Source organism: Sus scrofa, chromosome 10, assembly GCF_054392235.1.
Source record: "Sus scrofa isolate SSC_HxYL_T2T_F1_AM1 chromosome 10, Sscrofa_HxYL_maternal_Yorkshire_Landrace_v2.0, whole genome shotgun sequence".
NCBI lineage: Eukaryota > Metazoa > Chordata > Mammalia > Artiodactyla > Suidae > Sus > Sus scrofa.
The window spans coordinates 95,061,269-95,080,364 of record NC_139392.1 but is presented as its reverse complement, the minus strand read 5'-3'; the positions used below and the strand labels follow the sequence as shown (position 1 = coordinate 95,080,364).

Genomic DNA, 19,096 nt, shown 5'->3' with positions numbered 1-19,096 from the left:
GGGAGGAGAAAGAGAGGAAATTTAACGCCTCGGCCCCTTGGGACCTTTCCGTGAAGGAAAACAGGAAACGGCCGGATCAGCGTGAACAGCCCGTGACAGCATCGCTCGGTTGAAATGGGGTACAATCTCCTAGGTCCCAAATGATGGGAGCCCGAGAAACGGTGTACTTGGCTCACTCGCTTTAAGAAGAAACAGCATTGCATTTATAATGAATCCTATCCAAACTACCTCAAAAAGTTTGGCTAAGAATGTAGTTTTCAATTATTTCAATATTCAGTGTTGTGGGACTTTCAATTCTTTTCATGTTGTTCGTAACTATGAGGGCACTGGGGACACGGAGGGACCTGATTTGGGCTCAGGGCCTGTCTCTGGCACAAGGAGAAAGAGTTAACACCGCTGAATTCATCACACTAGCATGAGAATAAAGAAGCCACCATGTCTTTTAGTGGATGGAGCTTTAGAAGGAAAGGTGGGCTTGAGGCCCAGGGAAGGAGGGGACTCCTCTTCCAGGAGCCACGCTGTCTTCCGAGCTGGTACACCCATGCACGCGCTGGAGAGCTTAGCGCCCAGTGAGTGCCCGGAGGCGCCAGTTAACCTTGTTGTCGTCGTCACTGGATGTCACCGATTCCTTAGGATGCTCTGAATGATTACAAAGCCACTGTCAGGATCTGTACACGGACAATCAGCCGACGCTACTGGGCGACGTCCAGGAAGACCTAAATGAGCGGGAGGGCGCGCTGCTCACGGACCAGGACCCTGGCTGTGACAGCGCGACCTGGAGCTCCGGCCCTTCTTCCCAACCCCCAGCGGGCATGTCTGCAGAGGGGCCAAACTTGTTCTAAAATTTGCATGTGAAGGAGCACATCCGGGAGGAAGAGGAAGGAGTCGCTGCTCGGCCCTGGGGCTGTCCAGAACCCCACGTGCCCACGGCTGGGCGGCAGCGCTCAACGCACAGGTGCACAGATCCGTGGAGCACAACACGAGCCTGGAAAGACCCCCCACAGCTCTGCCCCAAAGCGCAGGAGCCAGTCCACGGAGGAGGATCGCCTTCCCACACAAGGTTCTGGAGCCGCTGGGCTTCCTCTGGGCCCCTGCGGCCCAGCCCCCGGCCCATCAACGGCTTCCTCACACCTTGCGTAAAAATGGAGAGCAGATCCTAGATTCGGATGTTTAGAGAAAGCACAGGAGAAAACTTGGGGGATCTAAGCAAGGCGAAGAATTCTTAGACCTGACACCCAAAACACCATCCATGAAGGGAAAAACGGAAGGAGCAGATGTCATCAGAGCTGTGACAAGCCTCCTAATAGGATGAACCATGAGCCACAAACGGAAGAAGTACCTGCGAGCCACACATCTGACAGAGAACTAGTACCAAGAGTGTACAAGGGACTCTCAAAACCCATCAGTGAAACCACACAATTGAATTAGAAAACGGGCCAGAAACAGCAGGAGACTTTCTGGCGAAGAGAAGGTGCAGACGGCAGGTTCGCCGGCGGCAGGATGATTGCCTTCACCGGTGATCCGGGAACGCGGCAGCAAAAAGGCACCGCTGCTGCACGTGGCCGCCTGCATCGTCTCCGAAGAACTGCGCTGCTCGTAGCAACCCGCCCACAAGCAGACTGTACCGCTGGCGTGCTTGCGATGAACAGCGCGATGCAGTTACCGGAATGAGAGGGGACTCGTGGTGGCCAGGATGAAGGCTGCGGCTGGCGTGGCTCTAAAGGGGCAGCGTGAAGCACCCTTGTGCTGATGGATGTGTCCGGACTGTGGCACAAACCCACACAGAACTGACAGAAGCACAGCCGGGGAAATCTGAGTGAGAGGAGTGGATGGGAACCGTGCCAGCACACGGGGGTCTGCAGGCAGAATCACTGCGGGCTGCCAGTGGAGGGGTCCCTGCCACCTCCCTGGGTCACATCTCCTCCAGGGCTGTGTGGTCTACAGCCGTGCCAAGTGAAGGGCATGCACACACACACACGCACACACACACACACACTCACTCACAGAGACTCACCCCAAGCCGTCCCGTCGGGGCGTTTGCAGAGGGAAGCCACGTGTGCATGTGCCACAGGAGAATCCTATGGATTCTGTGGAAGGATCTAGGTGGATACCGACCCCAGACCATTCAGAAGCCCAGCCGGCACAGTCCTGGCCCCAGGTCCATCTTTGTGCGTGATCCCCAGGTTGGGGCAGTGACAACGCCCCACGTAAGGATACAGCTCCATCAGCTCTTGGAGAGGGCGTCTGACCTTCCACAAGCCCGGCATTTGGAGCCTGTGGCCACGGCCAAGTGCATTCTGTTCTCCTCCCTATGCTAAGCAGCTGGACGGCTGTTATCATTACCTATAAGTATTGCCTCAACACACACTGCCAACCACGGGTGTAAGATGTGAGGTGATAATTGGAAGTTGGCTTTAAATATTTCTTTCTTTCAGGAAAATGAATCAGAAAGGGTATTGAAATAACATCACAAGACCCATGGCTTTGGGGGCTCTGCTTGTCTCCCCAACAGTGGCCCCTCGCCTGGCACTGTCTTTCTCCAGGGAGAGCCTCCGACGCCCGGCTCGGCTCTGTGCGGGGACACCACTCAGAGAGGCTCTCACTTCCTCCTCACTCCTTGGGGAAGAACGGACGCCCAGGACGCAGTAAAGCCGTGGGTGTCCGCACGTCTGAAAACACGTGCCCAAGAACACGCTGGGGCACGGGCGTTGGCACTGGGGGGCAGCGCTTGACTCTGGAAGCCGCTCAGCCCCCGGCCCGCAAGTGCCCGCCACTGCGACGTCGGCGGTTTCTAGCACTTCGGGGAGTGTGCTTTCTGGGAGTTTAATGTGCACCGTTTGCTTTGAAGATGTAGTTTACCCATCACATCTCTCCCAGAAAATTAGCAGAAACGGAAAGGCAAGAACCAGTTAAACCAGCAGATTGGCAACTAGTAAGACGTTCTAACTCGGGACATCGAACACAAGCGCACGCGACCTCTTCCACTGGGTCAGCTCATCCATTCTGGTGTCTCGAATAAAGCGAAAGCCACAGAGAAGGTGTCATGTCCTTGAGCTAAAGACACACTTTCAGGAACTGTCGCGTGCAGCGGGCGCAGCAGACGTGAGACCGCAGCGCGTGATCACTGTGGTTGAAGGGCGTTCTCGGCGGCTGCTTCAGTTGACTCACTCGGAAATGCCCAGGTTACCCAACGACCCCGAGTGACGGTGCAGAGGGACAGGGACAGAGCTGTCCTCTGTGACGCTGGCAGAACGAGAAGGCGTTGAGGCGGAGGCTGCCGCCCAAGACAAGACGGCCCAGGACCGAGGCCCGACCGAGGCGGCCTACCAGCCGCCTCCATCTCCTCACCCTCTTCCAGGTCCTCGCTCGCTCGCTCGCTCGCTCGCTCTTTTTTTTTTTTTTTTTTTGGCAGCACCTGTAGAAGTTCTGGGGCCAGGGGTCGAACCTGTGCCACAGCCGCAGCCAGAGCCAGGCCCGATCCCTAACCTGCTGGGCCCCAAGGGAGCCTCTCTTCTGGACCTCTTCTCTGTGCTTTTCTGCTTTCTGGGCTCCACACATGCAATTCTTACAAGAGCAGCAGGGGAGAAACGAAGAGGAGGGAGGGAGGGTGAGCCCCTCCCTCAACTACCGTGGGGACCCACACTTAGGCTAAGTGACCAATGCAGGTGGGGGGGGGGTGACAGCTCCTCCTGCAGGGGACACAGGCGGGAAAGCGGGTGATACTGACGCATGGGGCCAGAAATGGGTGCTGGGGTCTTGGGGAGACGAGCAGTGACAGGAGGAGGTCCAGGCCTGGCGGGGTCGGCAGGCTCAGAGCAGCGCTGCCCAGGCAGGGGGACGGCAGGGGGACGGGAGGGTTCTGGCTCATGACGCGCAAACGCACGGCCGCCGGGTGCAGATGCCCAGCGCTGGCTGCCAGCGGCCTTGCGTTCCCGGAAGCTGCGGTTTTGTGATGGGAGCAAAGGGAGGCGGGAGGGACGGTTGAGCGGGTGAGACACGTGACCAAGGACGAGATCTCCAGGCTGGTCCGGCGTCTGGCGGCGTCACGGCACCTTCAGGACGTGGGCGAAGGGTGGGGACCGCGCTCAGGCGGTGCCAGCGCGCAGGGAGGCCTGCCCCATTCCCGGGACACGGAACAGGCGGGACCACGTGTGCGGACGTGGAGGCCGGTCCTGGCCGCGAAACTGCGGCCTCACCGGGGAGGCGGGGACGCGGGGCTTAGCGGGGGAATCGCCGGATGCCCGGGGTGAGGCGGGGGTGGCGACCGTGCTCGCGGCGGTGGAGACGGGCGCTCCCAGACCTGCGGGGGCTGGCAGATTCATGACCCCCGGCAGCCTTTCAGGAGCGGGAATGTGATCAAAGCTACAGCCCAGCTCCAAGCTGGAGCTGGAAACTCAGCAAGCAGGGTTCACTCCTGCACGTCAAGCCATCTAGTGTGGTTGTGGCTGTTGTGGAACAGGTCAACCTCGCTCCGTATTTCAGGGCTCACTACGACCCTCCCGCTCTGCAGACGTTGCTGGACCCGAGCCTGGTCCCCGGGGTGTCTGTCACCTTCCCCTGTGAGGTTGGGGTCACAGTCGCCCCACAGGGCTTTGCATGTAAGGCTCTTATTTCACCTTGCTTATCAAGAAACAGCATGAGGGGAGGGGGCTCCAGAAGTTTGTCGTTGTGCTAATTTATGACACGTCGCTCAGATTTGGTACCCAGTTCACACTCTAAAGCGTGCAGACGGTGGCGCCTTTGTAGATAAATGGTTTAACAAAACGCTGCAATACCGCATTTCGGCAGGACAGAGAGCTTCTTGGCAGCTGCCTCCTAGTCTGTGCCTGCTGCCAGTTGAGATGTAAAAATTGTCAGACTATTTCTAATGGAAATTCAGGCGTTAGCAATAATGAAAGCGTGAATAAAATAATAGGAAAAACCTCTGCTATTAAATCTGTTCCAGCAATTCTTAAGGGTTTAAATAATTAAATCTGCTAAATGTATCATGTGTCCAAAATAGCTCAGATTTGGAAACTGAAAGCCCGGCATTTTCAGATACCTGGGGAGGGGGCGGCGGCCTGGGGGGCACCCTCACAGGCTCCAGGAGCAGGACTTTCTGCAAAGGCCCCTCTCGCTGTTCCCGGCTCCACCTCACACCCTCTCCCTCCCCGGGCTCCTGCCCCTTGGAGGCATTTTGGTAACTGTGCTCAGGGTCACAGCCTGGGGGCGGGACACAAGCCCCTGGCGGGGGGTGGGGGGGGGCTGGGGGAGTGGGGGGGACTGGGGGGAGCTGAGGCCGAGGCTGCTATGCTGTTTCTGATTTCAGCTGCTTGTTCAGGATGGAGGCCTGGGGCCTGGGGCTTGAGCTCAACAGATCAGACTCCATCCAAGAAACAACTTTTTTCTCTGTTTTCCCCAAACATACATAGATGTGACCGCAGTGATTCTAGGACCGAGGGGACAGGTCCAGTGTTCAGCGGGCTCCCCTCTGGCAGGTGCTTTCTTTCTGGGGCTGTTCCGGAAGTACCGAATGGTCTGAGAGTCGCGGAATTTTATCCCCGTTCTTTTGTGTCCTTTAGCAAAGAGGGCGCCCGAGGGTCTGTCTGGCCCGCTCCCTCGGTTTCTGCCCGGGCATTTGGACAGAGGTCAGCGGGGTCTTGGAGTTCCCGTCGTCGCTCAGTGGTAATGAATCCAACTGGTATCCATTAAGATGTGGGTTCGATCGCTCAGTGGGTTAAGGATCCCGCGTTGCTGTGGCTGTGGTGTAGGCTGGCAGCTGTAGGTCTGATTCATCCCCTAGCCTGGGAACCTCCATATGCTGTGGGTGCAGCCCTAAAAAAAAAAAAAAAAAAAAAAAAAAAAAAGTGGCCAGTGAACACACTAAAAAGATAAAAACAAACAAAAAAAGTCAACAGGGTCTGGCACCTGCTGTGTGCGGGTGTGGGACACTGGAAGATGCAGTGTCTGAAAACCAGTGACCTCCAAACTTGGTCTGCGACTACACGTTCTGAACAGTCACTCCCCATGTGCTGCTTACTTCACGTCTAGATGTTGAGATTACCCACCCTATTTATGTGACCTGTACACAGACGCGCACATTAAAAAATAATGGGATACGTGCCACAGATGGGGGATGGCAGGGAACTTCCTCAGCCTGATCATGAGCAGCTGCAAAACCGGGGACTCACATCAAGTCCACACGTGTCCGTCCGTGTGGACACGTGTTACAACTCAGCCAGAAGACACAACAAAATCAGTCTGAGAGTCTGAATGTCATACACAGGGCAAGTGGCCACACGGGAAGGCATCGACAGCACTGGAACTGGGGACACACACGTCAAAGCTCCAGGGAGACGCCGTTGCCCAGCTCCAGGGTGGCTAACGCAGAGAGACACGTGCGGAGAGACTGGAGCCCTCTCACAGTTCTGGTGGGATTGCGAAATGATGCAGCCATTTTTAAAACAAGTTGGAAGTTTCTCAAAACGTTAAATACATTTTGAAACAGCAATCTCACCGCTAGCTATGTACCCAAGAGAAATGATAGGATATGTCCACACAAAAGTTCGTAATAGCGTTATTTATGAGAGCCAAAAACTAGGAACAACCCCACTTTGTGTGTGTGTCTGTGTGTGTGTGACCTCACCCACAGCATGTGGAAGTTCTCAGGCCAGGGATCAAACTCCAGCCACATCGGTGACAACGCCAGGTCTTTAAGCTGCCGAGCCACCAGGGAATTCCGCGAAACAACCCAAATGATGAATGAACCAACGAATGGATAAAGAAAACCGGGTATATTCATAAAAATAGAATATTTTTGGCATAAAAGTGGGTGAAATACGGATACATCCTACAACATGAATGGACTTGGCAAACGATGCTGAGTGAAAGAAGCAAGACACCAAAGGTCACGTGTTGTGTAGTCCCACTCATACGAAATACCCAGCACAGCAAACCCTAAGAGACAGACGTGAGTGGTGGGCAGGGCCTAGCGGCGGGAGATGCTGATGGTTTTAGGGCTGAAGACGTTTTGAAATCTCCGAGTGATGGTGGCAGAACCCTGTGACCACACTAAAAACCATTTGAATGGAAGAATTTTATGGAATCGGATTTGTATCTCAATACAATTGCTATCAAACGATGAGGTTAAAATACCGAGTTCTAAAAGGTTTTCCTTCTTTTACCTAATGAGTCGTCTACATGCCGCCTTAACGCTGTGTGGGTCACTGTGGACCCTCCAGTCGGGATGAGGTAGCAGGCTTTTAGGGTCTGGAATCTTCTTTCTCGGAGACACAGTGGTTGCCACTTGGGCTGGTCGCTTTCAGCACAGGTCCTCTCGCCAGTGTCCGGAGCCTGGATAAGACGTGCTCTGATTAGACTCAGCACAGCTCCTGCTGGTGTCTCCACTTGGACGCATCTGATTAAGGATCAGGGGACCTGAGAGTTCGAAACCTAACTCCGCAGACAGGTGAGCCGGCAATGCTTGTTCACCGGCACAGTTCTTTTTGGCGCCTGATAGATGTCCAGTGCCTCTTGCTGATTAATGAAAAAACATTCCAGCAAATACGAGAGAACGGCGTATTTCTGATAGTCTGACATGGAATTCTAGACAGGTGTTGGGGGAGTGAGGAGGCTGAGGGTTCGCTCCATCAAGGACCGAAGCCCTCCCCCAGCCCTCTGCTCTTTGAATGTTTTCATGCTTTGGGGCCCTAACTGCTTAGTCTGGAGTCACGCTTTTCACGGGACACTCTGGCGACCAGCTTGCACTGCACAGGCACCTTGATGTGTCCCCGCCACCCCCGCGTGCTGGGACCCCGGGTCCCGGTTCCCGGCCTTCCTAGAGCAGAGCAGGTCGGCAAAGGGCCAGGGACCCGTGGACCTTGTCCTGGCCGAGCTGAGAGTCAGGCGAGCGGCGGGGCCTGGGCCCTGGGTCCTAATCCCCAGGGAACCGCCCTAGTTTGCTGCCGGCAGGACCGGAGCCGCCCTGAGGACGACTTGGTCTCAGGACGGGACCGTCTCACATGTCCATGTGCTTTCCCAGCACGTGACAAACATGACGCTGTGTGCAGGCAGACTGTGTGCGTCCAACAGGGACGCTCACAGGCAAACACACATGCGCCGTGGGGGGAGGTGGGGAAGGGGGGGACGAGGAGGGGACAGGGTGAAGGTCTCACAAGGGGGGTGCTGTCTGCACAGAAGGGGTCAGAAGTCGGGTGTGCCTTCTGTCGGTCCCCTGTCCACAGGCTGCTCGGTCCTGCTCACCCCACGCGCTGCGGCCACGGCCAAACCCCCAGTGCTACCCTTGTCTCTGTGCGGGGTGCACCTGCCCTGCTCGGGGGGCGGGGTGGGGGAGGGGTGGCGTGCCATGGAGAATAGAGTGGTTCGCTGGCTCTCCAGCAGGTGGGCTGCTTTTCGGTTTCTTACTGATTAATATGCTAATGACCTGTAATATGACAGTGAGCAGGCCCTCTTTTGGGTCAGACATTTGATGATATTTTATCCAACTTCTTACTGATGAACCTGGCTGGGGTGTCGTGAGCAGGAAAGTGTGGAGTCCCAGGAGTCTTGCAGATCAACCCCATATACTTCTGAAAGAGAGCAGGCATCAGGAGGGGATGGTTCTATCTGTGTTCCTGGGTATACGCAACACATGAAATTATTTGCATATCACATGTATGTTTATACATGTAATTATGCTTATCATTCACATTTGCCAATATGGCTACTTCCATGTGGGTCCTTTTACTAAGAGCTGCAACCTTGGTAGATGAATCTTAGTAGATTCCTAGTAGATGAATCAGAGTGGATCCTCTTCGGGAATTCTGAAGCTCTCCTTTCATAAGAAAGTGCTCCCCCCCACAAAGCCAAACCTCGTGAGCTAGAGTAAGAACCAACTTCTTATTTTATCGTGTGGATTTTTTAAAGGCTGTGTGGAACTTCTTCGTGCCGCTCCTCTGTGTAGGACGCGAGCTGTGCCATCACCGACAAAGGCTCCCTATTTAGGGGTCCTCGGCTTTTACAGAGCCCCTGACCCGTCTCTACAAAGCACAATAAAACGTACTATAATTATTTGCTCTCATTTGACCCCTTCCCCGAGTTTAATTCTGAAATGTTAGCAGGACTAAGAATTCTTTGGGATGCTTGTAGAGCGGCAGCCAGGGTACTCTGATTTGGTAATTTCAGGGTCAGCGCCCAGGCTCTGTGCTCTTAAACGTGGTGCCCAGGCCAGCCTCAAGCAGGGGTCCTTGGGCCATTGACCAGCTATGAGCACCTCTCAAGGGCAAAGGGCTTTGCCTCGCGGCTTCTGTGTGCTCCCAGCACCTGGCACACTGCCTGGGCGGAGTTCTGCTCACTGAGTATTTGTAAAATGATGGATGGCTGGGTACGTGGAAACCCGTGTCTTTGCCAGGAGGTCTGCTGTTGGCAGAAGCCATTGGTGGGGCTGTGGACAAACTCTGATGATTATTCATGCGTTTTCTAAACCTTAAGAAACGTTTCGATAGGTCTTAGGAATAAATACGTTCCTGCTTGCACAGGAAAAGCTGTCATTTTTCCTGGATTTCAAAAGTCATCAAAGCAAAGTCTGCACATCCGGATCATCTGTTTCTGCAACCAGCTCGGGGCCGGGCTCATCCACGAGCACCACGGGCGCGTCAGCGCGGGGGCTGCGAGCCGGGAATGCGGATGCGGAGGGCGCTCGGCCGGCCCTCGCGCTTGGCTGCCGTGGTTGATGACTGCTCATGGTGTGTTTCCATGTATCTTCATGACAAACGTAAACACAATTAGCTCGTATTCAAAAACAATTTGGTTGAAAAATCCAGTGATTTCCAAGTGTTCCGCGTTTTGGGGGCACCAACGTGCCGGCGCTCCGTGTGTGGATGCAGAAATTCAGGAGCCGTTCATCTCCAGCTGTGCTTCGCTTCCCGAGGACGAGGACGCACTGGGGGTCCAGCGGGGGTCTTGACGCAGTATGTGCCACCCTTCCGTAGTCGGCCCGGCCGCAGGGAGGGCGGCAAATTACCTCCTAATTGTGTGCTTCTCGTCATGCCTGTCTCTCCTGCTTGCTGTGACTTTCTCAATGAATTTTATCATCTTCATCTTGTTGCTTCAGGTCTGAAAAGCTTGGTGCCTATTTAATGCTCTGAGCATCTAAAGGACATGAGTGTATCCCTTCCGATTCCTGACACTTGGCGGGAACCCCCCATATTTATGAGGTGACTCTCGGTGCTGCGGAAAGGCGGACGGGTCTGTGCTATGATGTGTGGGCACCGCGGGGCTGCGGGAGGAAAGTGAAGGGCTTGGCGGGTCCTTGGACGTTTCTTCTTGTTATAAAATAGGAATGACCTTTGCAACTCCATTTAGGTGCAGCTGCTCATGAATTACGAGGTGTTCCTCGTGGAAAGGACATTTCCTGCAGCCTGCTCGCCCCCGGAAGACCACAGAAGTTCTCCGCAGAAAAAATTACACTTTCTCAGTCCACGGAGGGCTCCCCACGTCAGGTGGAGTTTTATTATTGTCCTCAGCGCTGGGGAGACTTTCTTTCGGGAAGTTTCAGCTCATTACTTCTGGTCTTCATCAGCGGTTCTCAGGGGTGGTGGCCTTTACCGAGCAGCAGCCCCCTCCCCACGCCCCACGGAAGCAGAGCAGTAGCCTGACAGCGGAGAGCCGCTCAAGGCCCCAGCAGCCAGGAGGCGGGAGACGACAGAACGGGGTGCCTTTGGAATGACTTCCACGACGCTGACCCCTGACTTAAAGCTCTGTGCTGTGAGTTTTATGTACAACCCAGCATCGACCGACCACGTCAGTTCATCACTGGGAGAGAGCGAGAGCGGACCTGTAGGTGGGGGGAGGGTGCGGGGGGGGCGGTCTCTGCATCTGGCCAGCTAGGGGATGCCCTCGAACCTGTGTGCACGTGGGCAGGCGTTTAGGCCCCAGCCTCCCTGACGTCATCGTGGACGTCGGGGTGGGGGGGTTAAGAGTGGAATCCGACACCCATCCTTTTGTCCATCACCGCATCATCCAGACCTTTCGCGACACCCATGTCATGGGTTTTAATTCCCATCTTCAAATACCAGGAGACGCGAAGGGCCTGAGGCAGAGCCTCGCAGGATAACGGCCAGGCTGCAAAAGGGGGGTGTCCCATTCTCAGAGGGGCAACCGTGGAGGTGCCTCCCAGGAAATAGCCTGTCCAGCCCTCAGGGCAATCACATGCGCTGTGAAACCACGGATAGCATCACTGGCCGGGGCTGACGTTTGCTCTGTCTTGGCATTATTATTATTGGGCATCACTATCATTTAATCCTACTGTGACACCTGGCAAGTGAATTAGAATCACTGGCATGTGTCATCATGTCCTGAACACAAGCATCTATTTTTTTTTTGTCCTTTTCAGGGCCACCCCTGCAACATATGGAAGTTCCAGGGTCGAGGGTCAAATCAGAGCTGCAGCTGCTGGCCTCCACCATAGCCAGAGAAGCCGGATCCTGAACCCACTGAGCCAGGCCGGAGATCAAACCCCCATCCCCGCAGAAACAACATCGGGTTCTTAACCCCCTGAGCCACAAAGGGAACTCCAAGCGTCTATTTTAAAGGACAGAACTCACTGAAACAAGCCACATGGAGGAGACGATGGCGCCCACCCCACGGGCATTTCATCAGACGCAGGAAGCGCATTAAAACATGACCGACCTTTCCTTCCTCTCGCCACCTAATAAGTACTTAATCCAACACTCCTTCAGAGGCTCAGCCTCACGTATTTAAATTGATTCAACCAGAAGGTGCGCGCCTTGGGCTGCACAGTTTCGGTGGGCCGTTCCCAGTTCACTGCTTCTGGACCCTAATAACTGCATTGCAGCGAAACTCCGTGTTTTGCCGCGATTTCCCCACTTCCATTTCTGTTCTTCAGATCTCTGGCGAATGACGTGCAGTTTTAGCCATTCCCTCTTCCACCTTCCCTCGCCCCCAAAGCCCTGGCCATAGGGAAAACACGGGGACAAGAAAATCAGGCGCAACCGGTCCTCCGAGGCCTTGTGTAGAAGGATGAAGCGCTTTTACATTGCACGACTCTCCCATTTAGACAGCCCACCCCGAGCAGCGTCTTCTGGCACGGCTCCCCGCGTTCCCAGGTGGATGGAGAGGCGGGCGAAGGCCTTTCCAGGCCAGAGGAAGGCACGGCCACCGGCCTGCCCACTCTCCAGACAGTCGGTCCCGCGAATGGCGGGTGTGGGGGGGGCTCTCCATCCAGGTCAGTCCTGCCTCACGTCCCATCCCCGGCAGGCTCTGTGCTCCCATACTCCGGACGCGAAGCTCCTTTCTTTCCTGAGATCCTCTCCAACTCTTGGCCGGATGGCTCCTGGCTCTCCTGCCTGCAGTGTGTCTCCTGCCCCGGCCCCGCGGGGCTGCGGGACGCACGCCCGCCCCACAGCCTCTCTCCAGAGCAAGCCCTGCGGCCCTGGAGAAAGTGGACCAGGTCGGCTCCGCAGCAGAGCGGACCCGCCCCCGTCAGGACGGCACTGTCTGCCGACCTGGGTCAGGAGAGCAGGCAGAAGACACATCGGGGGGTCACGAGCCTCGGGGAGCCAGTCAGAGCCTCTGTCCATCATTTCACAGTTTGTGAAGATGCATTCAGCCCCGAACGGTATTTCCACTCACTTTCCTGCTTGCCTCCCTCTGTTTTGATTACAAACAGGATGAAAAACAGACAAACACCACCAAACAAAGCAAAACCACCACCAGTCTAGGGTGGGGCGCATTTGTGCCAAACTGAGAATTCCCCAGGTGGTATTAAGCAAGAGAGCGTCCCTCACATTAAAGTCGAGCAATTTCCATCCGCACGGCTTGCCCTGGTCCATCTGTGCCAGCCCCCACCTCCCCGAGCGCACGTGCCCAACACACAAAGGTTTGGCACAATCCGCTTTTGGCATCAGTTGCCAGTTGCGGAGCTGCCGGCGCCAGGACAGTTTCCTGAGGACGCGGGCGTGTTGCTCTCAGGCCAGGGAGGAAGGGAGCGGGTCGCGTGTGTGGCTGTTGACCTTCACGCGTGCTGTGGTCCCAAACAGGCCGAGGACCAAATTGGTCGAGAATCCAATTAGCATCCACCAGAAGCTCGCCTGTCTTGCAGCACCATCTCCCCGGGCTGAATGTCACTCTCCCGCCATCAATTATTTCCTGCGACACTTTTGCCCTCTAACTGCTCCTCTGGGCATTCGCGTCCCAGGCTCCTTGATCAAAGTGATGCTTCAGGCATCTTTCAGCCTGGTTTTGGCCGGGATTTAGCCGGAACGGCCGGGCCTCAGCCAGCAGGAATGTGGAATTTGCCAAGGATGCCACGCGTCCTCTGTGCCTGGTCCTCTGTGCCCTGTTTCTACCGCTGACTCGCGAACATGGTCAACACCTAACCTGTCCTGAAGGCTCACCCTGTGCCAAGGTGCCTCGTTTACACCTAGCTGCCCCTTATCAGCATCCCACCTCACAGAAAGGCAGGCTCACCCTCTCACGTGAGTGGTCGCCCGCACGCCCAGGACCGAAACACAAACGTGTGCCTCCAAGCTGGCCCTGCTCGCCATGCGTTCTTCCCTCGTGGTACCTGGCCGGCTCCAAGGACGTCGGAACTGGGCCGGAGACCATGTGAGGGATTCTGTTTACTGACCGAGCAGATTGCTGCTTCATCCGCCAGCTTCGTTCCTCTCCGCTGTCTTTCTCTTTCTTTTTTTGTCTTTTTAGGGCTGCTCCCGAGGCACGTGGAGGTTCCCAGGCCAGGGAATCAGAGCTGCAGCTGCCGGCCTGCACCACAGCCACAGCAACACGGGATCGAGCCGCGTCTGCAACCTACACCAGAGCTCACGGCAACACCAGATCCTTAACCCTCTGAGTGAGGCCAGGGGTCGAACCCTCAACCCCTCAACCTCACGGTTCCTAGTCGGGTTCGTTTCCGCTGTGCCCTGGGGGGAACGACCCCCCCCACCCCGCCTTCTGACTCCAGGCTGCAGGAAAGGGAGGGAGGAGGGTCCCACTGAAGAGACGGTCTCACGTCACGTCAGCTTCCCGCTGCTGGCTCCTGGGGGGCGGCCAGGGGCAGGTCAGGGACTAGAGAGGCCGGAGGGGGGCAGCCGGGTTATTTAAAGCTGATTTGTTCCCACTTAAAGGCAGCACACAAACACCCCTTGTGCTCCTTTCTGGTGAAAGCTGGTGATGGAGAGATTGCTCTGGACCGAAAGAGTCACCTCGAAATTCCTGTGTGGGATCCTCAGCCCCAGACGACAGTGGCAGGAGGTGGGGCCTGTGGGAGGGGATGAGGTCATGAGCTGGGGTCCCCATGGGGGGGGCAGTGTCCTTTTAAAAGAGGCCCCAGCGAGCCCCCGCCCCGCCTCCAGGGGAGGACACAGCGAGGACAGGCCGTGTGGAAGCAGGAGGAGCCCCCACCCGACGGGGAACCTGCCGGCGCCCGGACTTCCAGCCTCGGACTGTGCGAAACCAGCGGTGCTCCCTCAGCCCGGGCCGAGGAAGGCGGCCAACGGCCTGCGTGGACCAGGACAGAGGTGTGCTCTTAGGAGAATCCCGCACTGCGAAATTTCAACCACGGGTGTGGTGGCGGTGGAGCCGAGCATCTCCGCCTGATGGGCGTCCTCTCCGCCGGGGCCGAGGCCGTGGAAATCGCCACTTCCTCCCAGACACTCACCGCGCCCCCCGGACCCCGGAGTGAGCTCGGCCTCCGTCCGGTAGGACCTGCAGGACCGCGCCTCCAGGGACCACTGCCCTGGGCCCCCAGGCTCACCGCCAAGGCCACACGCTGCTGTCCGGTGGTGAGGATGGAGGAGCCTCGATTCGGAAAGACCAAGTCCTGGAGAGCAGCATTCGTGAGGCCGGGGCTTTGGGGAGAAGCGGCGGGTGTGCGTCCAGGTGGAGGGGGGGAATGGGGGAGCAGGTGCTGTCCCGCGGGGCTCAGGGGTGTCCCAGAGGCCAGGTGTGTCTCTCCGCAGAGGCTCGGGCCTTCGGCTCGGTCTTTGTGGCTAGAACCGCTGTTCTAGGTGGAGGCTGGCTGTACCCTCGGGTCCCTGGATGAGGGGGGGGGGCTGCTTTAGTCCCCCACCCCCCACCCCAGGGAGACGGTTGGAAAGCAGCCACGAGGGAGGTCTCGCTGAAAGAAACCAGCCCCTTTCGAGGGAGTAGCTGGACCGAGAAAGGTCCCTTTCTCCCTGCAGGCCCCGTGAAGCTGCAGGTGTCCTCCTGAGGTTGTTCGGGAGTGGCCGGGCGGGACGCGTGCCAGCGCAGAGCTGGCTGGGCCGCTGCTCTCGGGTGTCCTCCGTCAAACATCGCGGCAGCGTGAGAGCATCTCAAGGCCGAGCAGGTGCGATGTCCACACCCTGCGGTTGTGATTTAAGCCCAGGTCAAGTCTGAGGACCCCTCCCGCTGACCAGTCCCAAGGTACAGCCGTGCAGGTGCCGCCTCCACTGAGGGAGACAGGTGAGCGGGGGTCTGTCTCAGGAAGGACAGGGCGGTCATTCGTGGGGCAGCTGCTGAGAACGACCGATTCTGCAGCTGGTTCTGGGGGCAGAGTCCACGAACCGGATCCAGATTTGATTTGCTGCGAGATGCTGAAACTCTAAAAGCGTCGCTCACGCCCCCCACGTCCCCCGTTCCCGTGGTTCTCTGCTCCCGGCGGCGCGCAGACGGCCGGGCCGGGGGACAGAGAACGCGCAGGCCAAGGGCGCTGGGCCCCGGACTGGCAGCCCGATGGGCCTGGGGCGTCTGCTCCTCAGAGGCCCCCGCGAAGGCAGCAAAGCGCCTTCGAGCGGCCTGCTCCACTCCCGGGGAGAACACGTTCTCATCGCTTTGACTAAAGCTTCGCCACTCTAGTACCGCTGCTGCCTGACAGGAAACGAACAGCGAACACGTGCACAGACGGGAGCATCCCCAGGGCCAGAGAGAAACGGACCAGACCACAAACCCGCGGCTCTCAGACGAGCACGCCGCGCGGCACCGCGCGCCCTTCCTGCGCCACCGCAAGGCCACCCACTTGCTGCTCCGTCACACGCGGAGGCTCCCCTGTGTCCACGCAGCCTTTCCGGCTGAATTTAACGCCGATGGGAATTCGGTTCTTTTCACGCTGGGGTGGGGAGTGAAGAGCAGGAGATGCAGATTTGGTGACTTGACCCTTTTTTAAACGATGGTGTCCCAGGTCGTGAGCATTTATATTCTGACTGGTCTCCTGGTTGCTTCAAAGTTTCTCATTAACCCAGAGGAAGCCGAGGATTCACCCCCGACCCCGGCTCCGCAGTCTCCTCAGCAGCCGGCGTCTGCGGAGCGCCCGCCACTCAGGGCTGCACCGCGTCGTGAGCATCTAATCAAGTCACAGTCCTTCTGGCTAAGAGGCCTGAAGTCAGATCTCATGAAGCCCAAGGAACAAACGGCCTGCTTCTGAGAAGACCCCTGGGTCGAGGAGAAGCTGGAAATCAGATACCACAGAAATCGAGGTCTTTTCGCGTGTGTGTCATTTTAGGGCCGCACCTGCTGCATGTGGAGGTTCCCAGGCTAGGGGTCGAATCAGAGCTGTAGCTGCCGGCCTACGCCAGAGCCACAGCAACGCCAGATCTGAGCTGCCGTGGTGACCCACACCACGGCTCACGGCAATGCCGGAACCTTAACCCCCTGAGCGAGGCCAGGGATCGAACCTGCGTCTCACGCATCCTAGTCAGATTCGTTTCTGCTGAGCCACGATGAGAACTCCGAGGCCTGCGATTTTAACCTTTATTGAAAATGTTATTCTTCAGGACTTGCTCTTTCCGAATCGAGGCTGAGACCAGTCTAAGCTACTCCGTCTTTACCGCCGGAGAGCGGCACGTGGCTGTGGTGGTGAGATCGGGGACCAAGGGCAGTGGTCCCCGGAGGTGCGGTCCTGCAGGTCTTACCTGAGGCAGAGCTCGCTCAGTTGTCCCAACGACAGGGTGAGCGTTCCCCCACCACCACCCCGCCGTGATCTGCTCTGAGCGGGGGCTGAATAACCTGGGGCCTCTGACGCACCTGCATGGGACTCGGCTCAAGGATCCTGTCAGGCTCAAGGATCCTCGCAGCCCGGCCCAGAGCTGCGTTTTAAACTCTCTCCCGCCCGACCACCACATTTGCATGTTTTCACTGATTTTTCTGCCGCTTTAAGAGGGAGCTTCTCAGGTGGTTCTGATGAGTCATCTGTACGAGACTCAGATTTTGGTTCAAAGTGCTGCCCAGAGATGCCAGCTGTTCTTCTCTCCTGCCGTGATGGGGCCTGGACCCAGGCCTGCCCCACACCCTGTGGGGCAGAACTCGGACTTTGGACAGGGACCCTTAGACACTGAGCTTCCAGAAGCTCTGTTGTGCCAGGAGGGGATGCTGCTGCCACCTTCGCGGTGGCCCCAGGAAGGGCCCTCGGCTCCACGGTGGGGACCTGCCCTTTCTGGGAGGTTGGACGGCGGCTCTGGGGGCCCTGCCAGGGCTGGCGGCGCCTGGCGTGTCTCCCGGCACAGGTGCTAAGGACCGCGTTAGATGACAAAGGTGGTGTCTCGGGGACCAGGACCTGCATGAGCGGGAAGCATGCGGTGGAGTCAGCGCTGGGCCGGGGAGGAAAGCAGGCAGCATGTACAGGGATCCCTGGATATTTTTTTTTTTTAAGCTCAGTCCCTGAATCCAGTCCAAGGTAGGACTTGAATTTAATAAAGCCGTGGCGGTGCCTGGTCTGCGCCCCTACCCACCCGGCCCCACCCAGCCCAGGGCAGAAGCTGGGGCGGGGAGGGAGCCTTCAGGACGGCCCTTGTGTGATGTGTGATGTGCCGGGGGTGATGCATGGTCTGCAGCCCTCCCGCTGCTCCACGCCCTCCATCATCCACGCGGGGTGTTAGCGGGCTGTCAGAGAAAACTAATTTAGTGGCTGCGGCTTTAACTGATGTGCTGCATTCGGGGGTCAAATGACTGTTACAAAGCAGTGGTGCCGCCTGGTTCCTGCACCGTGAGAACTCGGGCTGACAGCATGAAAGGAAAAGCCATCACGGCCTGGACTCACCGACATCCTTCAACTCTCACCCGGGCTGGCGGCACGGGGGGGCGGAGGAGGCCCGCGGCCCACTAAACGGTGTCGGGCAGAAGAGGAGGGGGTGCCCACAGCCCATGCGGAGGGGACCTTCTGGAGAGGGCGGTGGGGGATGCAGGCGCTGGGCAGCCTTGCGGGGGTGGCAAGGGAGCTGGTGGCAGCTTTGAGCTACATTCGGTGGGTAGAGACACCGTGAGGGCGGGAAGAGGAGAGGACGAGAGGACGTGGAGGCGGCAGGAAGGGAAGTGGGGCTGCAGCATTTCTGGCCAGGGCTCCTGTCAACGCCGGGCTTTCTTTGCAAAAACCCATTTTTACCTTGATTGTGCATTATTGGAGGGTAGGTCGAAAGGCAAGACACATGGAGATTATGGGCTAAATCCCTCCAACCTGCTCCTAGAATGTTCAGTAAATATTCAAAAATAAATGAAGAAATTGGGGGCAGAGGTAGAGGAAGAAACGTCTGCCTCCTCTTGGGGTTCCCTGTTCGATGGTCTCTGTCCCTCACGCAGCTGAGCTGTGGGGAGCAGACCGACGGCCACCATGCCCATGCGTGCGCTGTACTCGCCAGAGTCAGACGAACATTTGTTGGACAGATGGCTGGCTGGATGATGGACAGATAGATGGACAGATGGATGGGTGGGTGGATGGATGGGTGGGTGGATGGATGAGGGACGGATAATGCACAGATGGATGGATGGACAAGAGGATGGACAGATGGACGGACGGATGACTGATGGACAGGTGGATAATGGGTCGACGGATGGATGCTTGCTCCCAGTTGTGACTTGACGGAAGGGTTCTGTCTGAGCGCATCTGTTTGGTTTGCTGTCCAGAACCCCTCAAGGTGCCCGAGCCTGGATGGCACCCTAGTTTCTCTGGTGGGTATGTGACCTCCTGAGGCCAACAGCAGATGCTGCTCGCGGGGCTGTGAGGCAAAGATGCTGTGATCTGAGCGATAACTCACAAGTGCCTGTTCTGACTACAGACCCCGCACTGGGCTCCAGGTGTGCCTCCTCCACTGGTGCAAAAGTGACTAGAGCTCCTGCATCTAATCCATTG

The 19,096-nt window shown here is 57.2% G+C and overlaps 1 protein-coding gene and 1 long non-coding RNA gene across 5 annotated transcripts in view; one reads left to right on the top strand and one right to left on the bottom strand.

Annotated features, from left to right (window-relative positions):
• The window catches only part of ADARB2 (adenosine deaminase RNA specific B2 (inactive)), a 455,387-nt gene that overhangs the window by 75,399 nt on the left and 360,892 nt on the right, over positions 1-19,096 (bottom strand). The gene's annotated exons all lie outside the window — the stretch shown is intronic.
• LOC146399629 (uncharacterized) lies at positions 10,091-18,461 on the top strand. The gene is made up of 2 exons (XR_014818196.1): positions 10,091-10,193; positions 10,342-18,461. It is a non-coding gene; the product is annotated as an uncharacterized LOC146399629 (long non-coding RNA).